The following is a 16,553-nucleotide window of genomic DNA, read 5'->3' as shown; positions in this document are numbered from 1 at the left end:
GCGCCTAGAAACTCTGACTCCGGTCGTACAGGGACCGTACAGCCCGTATCAGGGGGTTCGGTACCCCATACTCCCGAAGCACCCCCCACAGGACCACCCGAGGGACATGGTCGAACGCCTTCTCCAAGTCCACAAAACACATGTAAACTGGTTGGGCGAACTCCCATGCACCCTCGAGGACCCTGCCAAGGGTGTAGAGCTGGTCCACTGTTCCACGGCCAGGACGAAAACCACACTGCTCCTCCTGAATCTGGGATTCAACTTCCCGACGGACCCTCCTCTCCAGCACCCCTTAATAGACCTTACCAGGGAGGCTGAGGAGTGTGATCCCCCTGTAGTTGGAACACACCCTCCGGGCCCTCTTCTTAAAAAGGGGGACCACCACCCCAGTCTGCCAATCCAGAGGCACTGTCCCCAATGTCCACGCGATGTTGCAGAGGCGTGTCAACCAGGACAGCCCTACAACATCCAGAGCCTTGAGGAACTCCGGGCAAATCTCATCCACCCCCGGGGCCCTGCCACCGAGGAGCTTTTTAACCACCTCGTTGACCTCAACCCCAGAGATAGGAGAGCCCACCACAGAGAACCCAGACGCTGCTCCCTCATGGGAAGGCATATCAGTGGAATTGAGCCACCAAAGCTGCATTCCGCTTGGCCAGCCGGTACCCATCAGCTGCCTCAGGAGTCCCACAGGCCAAAAAGGCCCGATAGGACTCCTTCTTCAGCTTGACGGCATCCCTCACCATTGGTGTCCACCAACGGGTTCGGGGATTGCCGCCAACGACAGGCACCGAACACCTTACGGCCACAACTCCGGTCGGCCGCCACAGCAATGGAGGCGCGGAACATGGTCCACTCGGACTCGATGTCCCCCGCCTCCCCCGGAACATGAGCAAAGTTCTGTCAGAGGTGGGAGTTGAAACTCCTTCTGACAGGGGATTCCGCCAGACGTTCCCAGCAGACCCTCACAATACGTTTGGGCCTGCCACGTCGAACCGGCATCTTCGCCCACCATCGGAGCCAACTCACCACCAGGTGGTGATCAGTTGACAGCTCCGCCCCTCTCTTTACCCGAGTGTCCAAGACATGCGGCCGCAAGTCCGATGACACAACCACAAAGTCGATCATCGAACTGCGACCTGGTACCAGAGCCCAAGCTGTGCGTGGAGGCGAGTCCGACTATATCTACTCGGAACTTCTCGACCTCACACACCAGCTCGGGCTCTTTCCCTGCCAGAGATGTGACATTCCACGTCCCTCGAGTCAGCTTCTGTAGCCGGGGATCGGATCGCCAAGGTCCCCGCCTTCGGCTACCGCCCAGCTCGCATTGCACCCGACCCCTATGGCCCCTCCCACAGGTGGTGAGCCCATGGGAAGGGGGACCCACGTTACCCTTTCGGGCTGTGCCCAGCCGGGCCCCATGGGTGCAGGCCCGGCCACCAGGCGCTCGCCTTCGAGCCCCACCTCCAGGCCTGGCTCCAGAGGGGGGCCCCGGTGACCCGCGTCCGGGCAAGGGAAAACGTAATCCAATCATTTTTCTCATCATAGGGGTCTTTGGAGCCGTGCTTTGTCTGGTCCCTCACCTAGGACCTGTTTGCCATGGGTGACCCTGCCAGGGGCGTGAAGCCCCAGACAACTTAGCTCCTAGGATCATTGGGACACACAAACATCTGTGCAGCAACAAATAAACAGTTACTGGACAACCTTGTCTTATGCCTCTCTCCAAACAAAATGTTTGTACAGTGCCATCACTTAATTTAACTGAACTATTTCCATCAGCGTAGAGAGATTTTCATAGCATTACAAATGTAGGTTCCAATGCCAAATCTCTCAAGGCTCTCAAAAATAAGGGGACGGTCAAGCATGTCAAAAGCTTTGTAGAAATCCGACAAAAGAACAACATCAGTTATCAAGTCAGAATAATCAATAAGGTCAAAAAACAATCTTACATTATTGAAAATATGTCAGTTACACGATTGAAGACTCCAAATTGCCCGTCGCTGTGAATGTGAGTGCGAATGGTTGTTTGTCTATGTGTGCCTTGGGATTGGCTGGCGACCAGTTCAGGGTGTACCCCGCCTCTCGCCCAAAGTCATCTGGGATGGGCTGCAGCACGCCCGCGACCCTAGTGAGGATAAGCGGTACAGAAAATGGATGGATGGATGGATGGATGGATGTCAGTTACATATAAAGTCAGACTGATTTTCATCGATAACACCTCATATATCACGTGTCCATACTTTCTCGTCACTCTTCTTTGACTTCACCCTTAACCCACATCACTAACCATGTCCTTGCAGGTTTCTCTGCTGGTCACTTATTAATACTACAGTTCATCAACTGCATATCAATATAATTATGAGGACATAAAAAGACTTTATTTATTTATTTTTTAAGAAAATCCTGGCTTCAAAGCCAGACTTAAATAACACACAAAAATCGAACATGTGTAAAATTTAAAAAACATAAAATTTCAAGTCAAGTAAAATGGATAGCGTGGATAAAGTGCTGTTTAGTGAAAGTTTGTGAATGAATGTACAATGTATGATGTCATCCTGCTGAGAACTTGTGGTCAATGTCTGTATGATTGTCATCAGTACGGGTGTGCACTGTATAAGAAGTGAGTGTGCGTGGCTGTGTGTGAGAGGGTTCTGTAGTGTCTTTGTTCTTATTTTAACGTACCTGTACTGCTTTCATGATGGAAGTGGGACAAACAGTGCATTTCCCGCGTGTGTGGAGAGGAACACTCGACCAGTGGCTGCGTTGCCCTCGGTGTGCCGTGTGTAAGGCTGCCGTACTGAGTAGGCAATTGTATTATGCATACAGTGTTTACAGCAAAACAAAACATTTCTTCGGTTTTGCGCACCAGGGGCATCTCCGTTTAAAGCACGTTACCACTAAATTTCAATTGCATTGCCGTCTACTGGAACGACGACCTTTCTAAAATGGCCGCCACGTAGGCACGTCACTTGCCGGAGCGCGCTGTCTTATCTAGTTTTTATGTAGATGAGCGAATCACTCAGTACATTCAGTAGTCCCTCCCCCGCCTGCACACCGGCTGCTCAATGGTCTCTCGCCAAAAGCGTCACAGGCGAGTGACAGAACGAGTGCACTTCCGTTTCCGCTACCAACAGAACGGAGAAAAGAAAGAATCCCTTCATAAAGTGATTCAATTCAGTACGTTCACTCTCCAAAATTCGTTCGTTTGCGAACGACCAAACTATTGTGTTGTAGGTCTTGGCAAGGCTAATGCTAATCTAGCTGCTGTAGCGTTACGTTGTTCTCCTCCAACGGTGTTTTCTACCGGCAGCGACGTGACTAATGTCAACAAACATGACGACGGACACTTTGAATCTCGAGTCGCAGCTTTTATCCATCATGGACGTGCTGGTAAAAGCGGCCGTGTTGGAAATAAGCCAGTTGTTCTCGGAGAGCTCGGCGTCCCTGCGGCTCCACCTCAGCCAGAGCCTGCGGGACAACGAGAGCCTGAGGATGAGGATGAAAGCGATGAGGAGCGAGATCTTCTCCCTCCGCCTGCAGACCAGGAGCAACCGGCCCGTCAGCCGCTTCTCCGCCTTGAGAGCGAATGTGACAAAAGCCCGAAGCAAAACACCAGGTAACCAAGTAGCTGGAGCACAAAAAGTTTGTCACACATAAAATCACTCTTTGCTTTCTTGCGTGACAGTCCACAGGTGTCACACTTCAAGGCCTGCCACATCATCTTATGTGGCCCGCAAAAGCAAATCATGTGTGTCAACTTCCATGATTCTTGTGAAAATCTGTACCCAAAAATTCAAATTATCATATGTCATGGATGATAATGTTGAAATACTGCAAGGATTTTTTTTTATACAAACCTGTTTTTCCAGTCACTTGAACAATAGTTGAACAAACTATTATCCTTGACTTCTGATTCCAAAACTAGTTCATAGATTTGGTGTATATGTAGTAAACATATTTATGTTTTCACAGTCATAATGGCCCTCTGAGGGAACCCCTAACCACAATGAGGCCAGCAACAAAAAAGAGTTTGACACCGTTGCAAGTTTACACGATCAAAGTGGATCAAGCTTATTGAAAATGGTGAAAAGTTGTTCTTAGACGTAATCTGTGGTCATTTATATGCTGTACGAACATTCTTTTTGGACAAAGACGGGGGACATTACTCTAAAACAAAAAAAACCAACGTCACTTAAAGTCTGAAAACTGTGATCGGTCGTCACCAAAATGTATGTGGTCATCTCTATGTATGCCCTCTTCAACCTCTGAAAATATCAAAATGATAACCCCAGTATTACAGAGTTTGTGCATGTTAAGCCTTTGTTGAATGCCCACAAATCATTAAATTTGTTTCTTATGTGATCTAATAATGTCTTGAGATGGTGAATTGAGGGTTTTCATTCGCGATAGTCCAGGTGTCAGTGGGTCATGGTACCTCTTGGATACTGATTAATGCGAGAGGCTAAAAGTTTGATACACACTTCTGTAATAACAAATTTGATCGAATTAAGTTTAAAAATGTATTTATTAGGCGGCGTGGTGACTGACTGGTTCGCAAATTTGCCTCACAGTTCTGAGGTCTGGAGTTCAAATCCCGGCCCCGCCTGTGTGGAGTTTGCATGTTCTCCCCGTGCCGCCGTGGGTTTTCTCCGGGTACTCGTGTTTCCACCCACATCCCCAAAACATGCGTGGTAGGTTGATTGAAGACTCTAAATTGCCCGTAGGTGTGAATGTGAGTGCGAATGGTTGTTTGTTTATATGTGCCCTGCGATTGGCTGGCAACCACTTCAGGGTGTACCCCGCCTCTCACCAAAAGTCAGCTGGGAAAGGCTCTAGCACGCCCGCAACCCTAGTGAGGATAAGCGGTACAGAAGATGGATGGATGGATTATTATTATTTTTTCCACAATCTTTTGTTGGTGTTATGTTACACAAGCAATCTAATTGCTTATCTCCTTAGTGATGTACTGTGGAAATCCAGCCAGAAATAAACAACCCAAAATAAACAAATTTAAAAAATGTCTTCTTAATTATCCATCCATCCATTTTCTGAGCCGCTTCTCCTCACTAGGATCGCGGGCGTGCTGGAGCCTATCCCAGCTATCATTGGGCAGGAGGCGGGGTACACCCTGAACTGGTTGCCAGCCAATCGCAGGGCACATATAAACAAACAACCATTCACACTCACATTCACACCTACGGGCGATTTAGAGTCTTCAATTAACCTAGCGTGCATGTTTTTGGGATGTGGGAGGAAACCGGAGTGCCCGGAGAAAACCCACGCAGGCACGGGGAGAACATGCAAACTCCACACAGGCGGGGCCGGGGATTGAACCCCGGTCCTCAGAACTGTGAGGCAGGCGCACCTAACCAGTCGCCCACCGTGGCGCTCTTCTTAATTAATGAATATTAATATATGTGAAGACACTTATCACGTTAATTTCTCACAAAATTTATCAGCAATGATTAAACAAGGAAGGAAACAGATAAATATCAATATGTGTGTTTACATAAGTGTTTACATTTTCAAATGATCACTTCTACAACATTCCTAGGAAATCATGTTGTCCCATCGCTGGTGAACTCATGTAGTCTTTGGAGGGCTGGTGCCTGCTGGTACCATGTTGGTGACCCCTGGATTCAGCTCCCCATCCGTTTTCTATACCTGATCATCAAAATGATTAAAAGGTGGTGTTCTGTGACTATCAAAACTAAATTAGTCATTACTGCAGTTTGAGGGTGTTTATTGGACTTTTGTAATAACACATACTTTCAGATGTAAAGCTTTTGATGTACTTGCAGTAATGGACTATGATGTTAACAGGCCTAAAGTATTGTTGTGTTGCGTAGTTGTGTAGTAGCGGTCAACAGAAATATCAGCACCCTGCCTCCACTCTGCCTGTGTTATTATGCTTGGATCAGACTACAAGACATATTTGGTCTTTCCCGATTGCACTATGTGAGACTACTGGCATAAAATCTTGCCATATCTCGGTCAGACAGTAGCAACACTACACGACATGTATTCCGATACCACTGCATCCCGTCTTTTACGATCACTGGGCTTTATCTTGTCCAATCAAACACTGTCGGAGAGGCGGAACCATCAGGGTCAACGCGACCAGATACAGTTGTTACCATGGCGATGATAACAACCCGCAGCCTCAATGTATTTTGTGTGGAAAATGAGGAAAAACGTGTGGTGGTTTTCACCTGTGCTCGGGAGAGGATGTTCATTCAATGATTGCTTGAGTTATGTTCACGTACTTTGAATACGATACGGCTCGTGAGTAAGCACCAAAACGTTATGTAGCATAGCAAGCTAGTGCTAGCACTAACGGTTGTATGTAAACATGCCGGCGTTCTGTCAAATCATGCTCCCAAGCTTCGGTAAACATCGGTTTGTGCGCATGAATAAATGTTGACAAAAGTGACCAAGTATATTGCGGTAAGCACGGGGAACAAAGCGCCGGTCACAATACGTAATCCTATTGGTTGACATCAGATTGCAATGTCGGAGATTTGTCGTTGATATGTCACACTATACGGAAGATATCCAAAAAAATCAAACGTGCTACACTTTTCCTTTTGGCGTCGTAGGGCCAAATCGTTGGTCGTGGATTATGTCACACTACAAGAGATTTTGTCGTTCCCGAAAAAATATGGCGGGACCGAACTAGGATATGGGCTGTGATATTGGACCAATATCGGGGCTAAAATCCTGTAGTCTGATCTAGACATTAAGAAACAAACATTTTCAGGCTGATGCAGGTGATATTCATTCGGTAATCATTCAGCCCCAGTGACACACCCAAACACACAGCTCCACCCACACACATGACACACTCACCCCAATTACTCCTAGTTATAAGTAAGGAAACACAACCCTACGTCTACAGGTAGAAAACAAAAAAAAAAGTGAGATTCATATTTTATAGATTCACAACACACAGAGTAAAAATATATCATTATTTTATTTGTTATAATTTTTATGATTATAGCACCCATCTCATCTGACTTCAGACGAGAGGTGAGTTACACCCTGAACTGGTCGCCATCTAATCGCAGGGGACATGTAGACAACCATTCACACTCACATTCACATCTATGGGCAATTTAGAATCTTCAATTAACCTACCATGCATGTTTTTGGAGTATTGGATGAAACCGGAGTACCCAGAGAAAACCTATGCAGCCACTGGGAGAACATGCAAGTTCTGTGGTGTGTGTGTTCCGGGTTTTGTCCTCCCCCGTTTCACACACACCTGCTCCTGTGAGCATCTTCATCACCTGTGCCTCGTTCAACCTAATTACCCCTTGTATTTAACCTCGTGTCTCATTCCCCCTCGTTGCCAGTTCGTTGTACCTTGTCGTCACATTCCAGCATTCCTTGTTTCCACGTCACAGACTCACAGTAAGAGTTGACCCTGTTCCGATTATCGACCTTGCCTCTTTGCCTCATGTTTTTGGATACTGTTGCCTTTCTTGGATTGTCTGCCTGTGTACCGACTTATGCCCGTCTATTAAACCACTCTTTTTGGAAACTGTCCATTTGTTTTGGAGTCGTGCATTTTTGGGTCCTATCCTCTGTTCCGTTCATGACAGAACGAACTGGCCATAACATGGAACCAGCAGACTCAGACCCGGTGCGCAAAGCCCTTCAAGCGCAGGGTCAACGCCTCTGGAAGCAGGATGAGCAGATTGCTGCCCTCCACCTTCATCTAGAGGGACTGTCAAGGCATCAGGACAATATGATGAAACAGGTGGCCTCGCAGTTTGAACTTCTTATGAAAATTATTCAAGAGAAGGAACCAGTTGGCACCTCACCCAATACCGCCACGGCATTTCCATGTGAAGTAGTCACCATGCAGCCACCTGCCACCTCCGCTGCTGTCTGCCCAAAGCTCTCTCGACCGGAGAGGTTCTCTGGAAATTCTGGGAACATTAAGCCGTTCATCACGCAGTGCGAACACCACTTTGAGCTGCAGGCAGCTGCCTTCCCCACCGAGCGGGCAAAAATCGCTTTCGTCATTTCCCACCTGACTGGTCGTGCGGAGGCGTGGGCAACTGCTGAATGGAGCCGCAATTCCGCCGCGTGTCATTCATGGGCTTTTTTCGTAAAGACTATGGACCAAATTTTTCAATTTTCCACTCCAGATCGTGAGGCAGTTCGCTCCCTTGTCACCTTACAACAAGGCAAGCGCAGGGTGTCAGATTACGCGATTGAGTTTCGCATTCTAGCAGCTGAGAGTCATTGGAATAATCGGGCGCTACTCGATGCCTTTTTTCAAGGACTATCCCCCGCCGTCAAGGATCATTTAGTCCCGCTAGACCTGCCGACCGACTTGGACACTCTCATCGCTCTCGCCGTAAAGATCGTCAAGAGGCTGAACCATCATTTCGCAATTTTGGAAAGAGTTTTGCAATCTCATAGGTGCTACCGTCAGTCTGTCATCTGGGTTTCATCCTGAAACCAACGGCCAAACCGAGAGGCTGAACCAGGACCTGGAGACTGGGCTCCGATGTCTCGCTTCACAGGAGCCGCGATCCTGGTCTCAGAAACTGGTTTGGGTCGAATTCTCCCACAATTCCCTCCCCTCTGCATCCACTGGTCTATCGCCTTTTCACGTTGTGCATGGTTACCAACCATCTCTGTTTCCTGCCATAGCCCCAGAGTCCACAGTTCCAGCGGCATTAACCTTGGTGAGATGCTGCAGGAGGACCTGGGAGCGAGCCCGCCAGATGCTGCTGCGCCAGGGACGGTCCTACAAAGCCGCTGCTGACCGTCAGAGGAGACCGGCCCCGAACTACAAAGTGGGTCAGCGAGTTTAGCTCTCGACCGAAACATATTCCACTCCGGGTGGAGTCCAAGAAGCTCGCTCCCAGGTTCGTTGGGCCCTTCCCCATCACAAAGATCATCAACCCTGTCACCGTGAAGCTGAGGCTCCCAAGGTCGATGCGGGTCCACCCTGCTTTTCACGTCAGCCTACTCAAGCCAGCCCGGGAGTCCCCTCTGGTCCCGCCTTCCAGGCCCCCTCCTCCCCCCCGGTTTGTGGATGGGGGCCCTGTCTTCTCTGTGAAGGGGCTGTTGTCGTCTCGTCGGAGGGGGAGGGGGTTTCAATATCTGGTGGACTGGGAGGGCTATGGGCCTGAGGAACGTTCATGGGTACCGTCTGCGTTTATCATGGATGATTCGCTCATTCGGGACTTCCACGTTGCGCATCCAGGGGCTCCAGGGCCGTCTGGGGCCGGCCGTTAAGGGGGGGGGGGGGGGGTACTGTCGTGTGTGTGTTCCGGGTTTTGTCCTCCCCCCTGTTTCACACACACCTGCTCCTGTGATCATCTTCATCACCTGTGCCTCGTTCAACCTAATTACCCCTTGTATTTAACCTCGTGTCTCATTCCCTCTCGTTGCCAGTTCGTTGTACCTTGTCGTCGTGTTCCAGCATTCCTTGTTTCCATGACACAGACTCACAGTAAGACTTGACCCTGTTCCGATTATCGACCTTGCCTCTTTGCCTCATGTTTTTGGATACTGTTGCCTTTCTTGGATTGCCTGCCTGTGTACCGACCTATGCCCGTCTATTAAACCTCTCTTTTTGGAAACTGTCCATTTGTTTTGGAGTCGTGCATTTTTGGGTCCTATCCTCTGTTCCGTTCATGACAAGTTCCACACAGGCGAGGCCGGATTCTGTGCAAAACAGTACTATATAATATTGGAATTTGTAAGAACATATAGTAATTAGGGGGGTCGCGATCCGATCTTTGAGATGGAAATTGGTCCGATGTCAGCAAAAAAAAAAAAAAAAAAACCCCACAAGCATTAGATCCGATCGGACTGCATCTAAAATCTCCGATTTTACCACTCTTACACAAGCAGTCCATTCCATTCTCTTCCCAGCACTCCTATCCACCAGTGCCCGGACGGCATACAGATCCCACGTGACAACAACAGCTTGCTAAGGTGCCAACATAGTAGCAAGGCGTAAGAGTAGGGCTGCACAATTCTGGCCCAAATAATAATCACGATTATTTTTGATCAAATATTGTAATCACAATTATTAATCATGATGATCGCTCATTAGGGGAAAAAAAATCTTTATTTTTATTGCACTACTTTTCAACAAAGAATATATTACAGTTTTCAGTGCAAAAGGAATCTTTAGATAAGGTTACGTGATTGATTATAACTCTACACTATCAAGCGCTAACTGAATTAATTATTTACAGTACCCACCACCTCCCCCTCTCTCTCTCTCTCTCACTCTCACTCTCACTCTCACTCTCACTCTCACTCTCACACACAGAAAATGGCCGTAGCTAGGGTTCCTGAATCAACTGTGTTAATAATTTCCCCAATCCTGTGATTCCTCTGGTTGGCTAACAATACACAAGGCGAATTAACAGACTCGGATGATCTGCTTCAGTGACTTGCGTTAGCGGTCTCATCGAAAACAAAACAGACTCGTATGATTTGGTTCACTGACTCAAGTTGGCTTACTCAGATGTTTTGGTTCACTGACCCAACGCAATTACCGGAAACACAGCAGGCGCTTGATGTGGTTTACAGATTTCTCAAGTAGCACATAACATTTTGAAATAAACAAGTAGTTGCACACAATGGCTGATATATTGTATGCACATACGACGATAACAATATTATTATTAGGGCTCAAGCGAGCACCAGGTGGTGCGAAGGCCATTTTAGAATCACTGTTTGTTGTGTTTGCAATGAATGAATCGTCTTATGGGGTACCTCAACATACTCAAGAACTCAGCAGTTTTTACCAGCATGTGTATCCTGGTAAAAATGTTTTAAGGTTTCGAACACGACCCCCCAAAATTCAATCTGTAGCCCCCCTGAAAAGTTGGAATCAAAATCAGTCCTTGACTCCTGTTTCACCAATCTGTATGAAATTGGGTGGACATATTTAGCATAATAGAACGCATGGGAAAAAGTCCCAAGGACTCATTCCCAAATTTGAACAGAATGTCGTCCATTTTCGTTTGAAGCAGCCATTTTGTTACAATTCCAGGGCTCAAACTTTGTATCCTAGAAAGATGGGAAGTACTAAATCGTGATTTTTTTTTTCAAAAAATTCTTTTGGCCATGTCATTTAACTTGTGCCTGTGGTCAAGGTGAAATGATCATTTTAAGACCTGAGCTTGGACCTTTATTATTATGTTTATTTGTGGTTTAGAATGGTAACACGGTCAAATAGGTTTTATTCCAAACAAAATAAGAGCAAACTATATATAATTTACTCCATATGTATTAAACAACGATGAGTAGTAGTTACCATCATGTCTGCCTCGCATTCGAGAGGTTCTGGGTTCGTTTGCATAGTCTTCCAGTACTTGTATGGGTTCTGTTTCTTCCATGTCCCCAAAAAAGCTTTGTAGGTTAACTGAAGACTACACTCGAGATCAGTGATTCCCAACCACTAATGTAATACCAGCGACTTATGGTGACAGGCAGAAGAATTAAATGCTCTTTCACTAGATGGCAGACGGTACAATTCACCTGTGTGTCCACCTGTTGTCAATTATACAACAGAAGACTAGCTAGCTAAACAGGCCCCGATTTCACAATAAGTAAAATACATTTGTGAGTAAATTGAGATGTCATCATTATTTATAATGTTGGATTTTTTTGTCTATATGCTAATGTGAACATTTGAACACTGCATTTTTGTTGCATTTCACACACAATTTTACACTGCCTTTCTAGTTGTTTTAAAGCCTCCAGCAACCCAAGAAACTCCTTCCATCTCTGGGCATCTGGCACATGAGACTTCTCCTGATATAAAAGAGGTATATATTTTTTTGAGATGTCTTGCTGCAGCAAAATTTGCTTTTTTTTTTTTTTTTTTTTAAAACGTGCTTTCTTGTTAGCGTGCAGTCGAAGAGATCCCTGATATCATCCTGATAAAAGATGAAGAGGATACTGGAACATGCGAGCAAAGTGAAAGTGAGTGCATGGTCATATTCTTCTAAAGCAGTAATTGTCAAAGTGTCATAAATAATCATTGAATTTTGTCACACTCACAACCCTGCATTCGTGTTGAGCAGATTGTTCATGAGTTCTGTAATTTCCAATTTTCTGGGAGGCCATGAAGGTCACAGAGTGTGCTTTGTGATTGGCTGGGGGAGTCATAGGGTGGAGAGAGAGGAAGCAGAGAGAGAGAGTGTGAATATTGAAGACACGATATGATTGTTGCAGTAAATACAGTGCAGTACAAGTTCTCACCCAACACTAATTTATTGATTTGTTTTGAAATAAATGTTGAATGCAACCCTATGGGGGGGGCACAAGCCAGTACAAACTGTAGGCCGGTCCCAAGCCTGGATAAATGCAGAGGATTGCGTAAGGAAGGGCATCCGGCTTAAAACTTTGCCAAACAAATATGAACGTTCATCCAAAGAATTCCATACCGGATCGGTCGTGGCCCGGGTTAAAAATGTCCGCCACCGGCGGCGTTAACCTACAGGGCGCCGGTGGAGATTGCTACTGTGGGCTGAAGATGAAGGAGAGGTGGAAAGCGGGTTCTTTGGCAGAAAGAGAAGAGGAAAGCTCAGAGCCTAGAACTGATTGTGGGGACTTTGAATGTTAGGACTATGACAGGAAAAGCTCGGGAGTTGGCATGATGATGATGATAAGAAAGGTGTGTCCAGGAGACCAGGTGGAAAGGCAGTAAGGCAAGAATAGAAGTTTAGGGGCAGCGTTCAAATTATTTTACTATGGTTTAGATGGGAAGAGAAATGGAGATTGGTGATTTTAAAGCAAGGAGACTTGGTGGTGGAACCTCAAAGGACAGGAAATTATACAAGGAAAGAGGTTAGCTAAGAAGAAGTGGGACATTGAGAGGACTGAGGAGAGGAGAAAGAAATACACGGAGATGCGACGTAGGGAGAAGGTAAAGGTGGCAAAGGCCAAACAAGGGGCTTATGATGACATGTATGCCAGGTTGGACACTAAAGAAGGAGAAAAAGCTCTATACCGGTTGGCCAGACAGAGCAGAGGGACAGAGATGGGGAAGGATGTGCAGCAGATTAGGGTGATTAAGGAAAGAGATGGAAATGTGTTGACTGGTGCCAGTAGCGTGGTGGACAGATGGAAAGAATACTTTAAGGAGTTGATGAATGAGGAGTAGAAGAGGCAAGTGTGGTGGACCAGGAAGTAGCAATGATTAGTAAGGGGGAAGTTCGAAAGGCACAAAAGAGGATAAAAAATGGAAAGGCAGTTGGTCTCGATGACATACCTGTGGAGGTATGGAAGCGTCTCGGAGAAGTGGCTGTGGAGTTTTTTCACCAGCTTGTCCAATAGAATTCTAGCGGGTGAGAAGATGCCTGAGGAATGGAAAAAAAATGTGCTGGTGCCCATTTTTAAGAACAAAGGTGATGTGCAGAGCTGTGGGAACTATAGAGGAATAAAGTTGATGAGTCACACAATGAAGTTATGGGAAAGAGTAGTGCAGGCTAGACTCAGGACAGAAGTGAGTATTTGCGAGCAACAGTATGGTTTCATGCCTAGAAAGAGTGCCACAGGTGCATTATTTGCCCTGAGGGTATTGATGGAGAAGTACAGAGAAGGTCAGAAGGAGCTACATTATGTCTTTGTAGATTTACAGAAAGCCTATCACAGAGTTCCCACAGAGGAACTGTGGTACTGCATGCGGACGTCTGGAGTGGCAGAAAAGTATGTTAGAATAATACAGGACATGTACGAAGGCAGCAGAACAGTGGTGAGGTGTGCTTTAGGTGTGACAGAAGAGTTTAAGGTGGAGGTGGGACTGCATCAAGGATCAGCCCTAAGCCCCTCCCTGTTTGCAGTGGTGATGGATAGGCTGACAGATGAGGTTAGACTAGAGTCCCCGTGGACCATGATGTTCGCAGATGACGTGATCTGCAGTGAAAGCAGGGAGCAGGTGGAGGAACAGTTAGAAAGGTGGAGCCAAGCACTGGAAAGCAGAGGAATGAAGATTAGCCGAAGTAAAACAGAATATATGTACATAAATAAAATGGGTGGATGGGGAAGAGTAAGGCTACAGGGAGAAGAGAGAGACTTAAGTAGGTGGAGGACTTTAAATACTTGGGGTTAACAGTCCACAGCAATGGTGAGTGTGGTCAGACAGTGAAGAAACGGGTCCAAGCAGGTTGTAACGGGTGGAGGAAGGTGTCAGCTGTGTCATGTGACAGAAGAGTCTCTGCTTGAATGAAGGGCAAAGTTGATAAGACAGTGCTGAGGCCAGCCATAATGTACAGATTAAATACAGTGGCACTGAAGAGACAACAGGAAGCAGTTGGTCATTATCCCTACGCTGTTGCTATTTCAGCTTAATGTACAAAAGATGCCTGCTCGTCAAGTTGACTTACCTGAGGCAATTGTGTAATCACCTTTGCATTTGTTTTATTTGTTAACACTGATCTTTAATTGTTTTAGTGGCTCTTTAAATTAAAAGTTGAATACTCAAAAAGGCACACGGTTTGGAGTTTAACTAAAATTTAGTGAGTGGACACGTGATATGTCCTCAAATTTGAGACTTAAGCTCAGTAACTTTCAAAAGGATTATTTTGTTTTTTGTGTGTGATTAATTTTTGTTTTTCTTTCTGGCTGCTCCGTACAATATGAGCAAAAACAGTTTGTTGAATATCAATTACTCAAATGATCTAGTGAGGATAGGCTGTACAGAAAATGGAGGGATGGATGGATTTTTACCTATCAAATGTAACATAAATACAGTCATTACAACTACTACTACTCAACTCTTACTTATCAACGACCACTAGATGACAGTGTCGCTCTGCAAACAAATTTCTATTCCTAGGTTAGGTGGGGTGTCTTTAAAGAGTTAATTTGATTTTGTTTAGTGTTGCTATAAAATGGAATGCTTGTAAAGAATGTTACATGTGGATAATATCTTTGAAATGAGAACAAGTTTAAAGTCACCCAGCATCACGGAACAGAGTTTGTTCCATTGCAAGCTCCACTCCATGTACAGTATTTGGAAAAATAAATCACATACAGTATTTGTATACATTTTGCCACGTTTCAAAAACAATATATAATGGAATGCATGTTGCTAAAGAGTCCTACTTACCTTAGATGTCTGACACTGGATGTTCTGGCTAGTTCAAACGCATTTCTAGCCAGGCAAAAGGATGTGCATCTGTGGGTAAATGCAATTTCAGCCCCTATTCACGTGTGCCAATCAGTGGTGAGGGTTCAAAGTGGGCAAAAAAAAAATCCAAAGTCTCACTTAGTCTACTTTGCAAGTGAGCATAAAGTGCTTTGGAGCCTAATGGGATTGTCAACTCATCTGTGCAACATGAGATACATTTGTGCATTAGTAACATAACACATCATAAATGCATTTTGAGACAAAATACTTGCATGACAGAAGCTAAAGTTAGCCAAAGTCTTGTCTGGATCAGACCTAAAAGTCCACATTTGACTGCAGTTTACGTTTTACCGTGTAAATTTAGTGCTCGCCCTGTTGTGAATGATGAAAATCCACTGAGTAATTGAGGCCCCCCTATAAATATTTCTAATTGCCTATAGATGCCACAAGATGACGACAAACTACTACATTTATATTAGACAGCGCAATGGACTGTCTAAAGGAAGCTCACTTCAGTAGTTATCTATCATGAAGTGTTATATTATTTCAGCATGTATTTAAATATTTCAATAAGTATTTATTTGAATATGTATTTATTTTATTTTTTATTTAAATATGTATTTCAATATGTATTTTAATATTTAATTATTTCTCTATTCAATTTGGTTACTCCTGTCCCCTGTGCATCATGGAATAGTGAAATATTTAAATAGATGAATAAATATATAAATAAATACATATTGAAATAATTAAGTACTTACTGAAATAAGTAAATGCTGAATTACTTATCTGATTATTTATTTAATTATGTATTTAATTTTGGGAGTCTCGGTCCTCCATACAGGGCTTTGACCTGAGCACAAAAACAAAACAGATATGTTTTTCAGTGAATAATGGAGGTTAGATTCCCCCCAAAAATCGGCAAATAGGTGAAGATGTGAAGCAGAAAATAGCAAATATGTGGGGAACGCTGTATTATAAAAAAAATCCAAAAGAATGCTTATATCTTGTCCTTGACAGAGGTCTGCGCTTGTTCACTGACATTGTAGTTGTGTTTTTCAGGTCAGGACGCCTTTACACATCCCTCTGTTCAGAGTGAGCTTGCCGCTGGGGCACAGAACATACACTCTGCGGGATCTTCTTCTCTGACAGGAAATAAAGAGGAGCTGAGAATCATCAGCATTCATGGACGAGGAGAAGGGCCTCTCCAGGATGAGATTGAAACCCTCTTTGCGGCAACTGATCAGCAGGTTTTTAACTCTCAGGACCTTACCCGTGATAGTTTCCTGAGTGTCCTCCCTGGTGCCAGTAACAGAACCCTGCTAAAAAACACCGAGCTGGACAGAATTCCCTCCTCTCAGACGACCATATTAAGAGCAGCCGACGGTAGGGGAGGACATCCCAGTCACATGGACCAGTTCTCCCAGCAGTT

Source organism: Phyllopteryx taeniolatus, chromosome 10, assembly GCF_024500385.1.
Source record: "Phyllopteryx taeniolatus isolate TA_2022b chromosome 10, UOR_Ptae_1.2, whole genome shotgun sequence".
NCBI classification, from domain to species: domain Eukaryota; kingdom Metazoa; phylum Chordata; class Actinopteri; order Syngnathiformes; family Syngnathidae; genus Phyllopteryx; species Phyllopteryx taeniolatus.
This window is presented reverse-complemented; position numbering follows the sequence as displayed.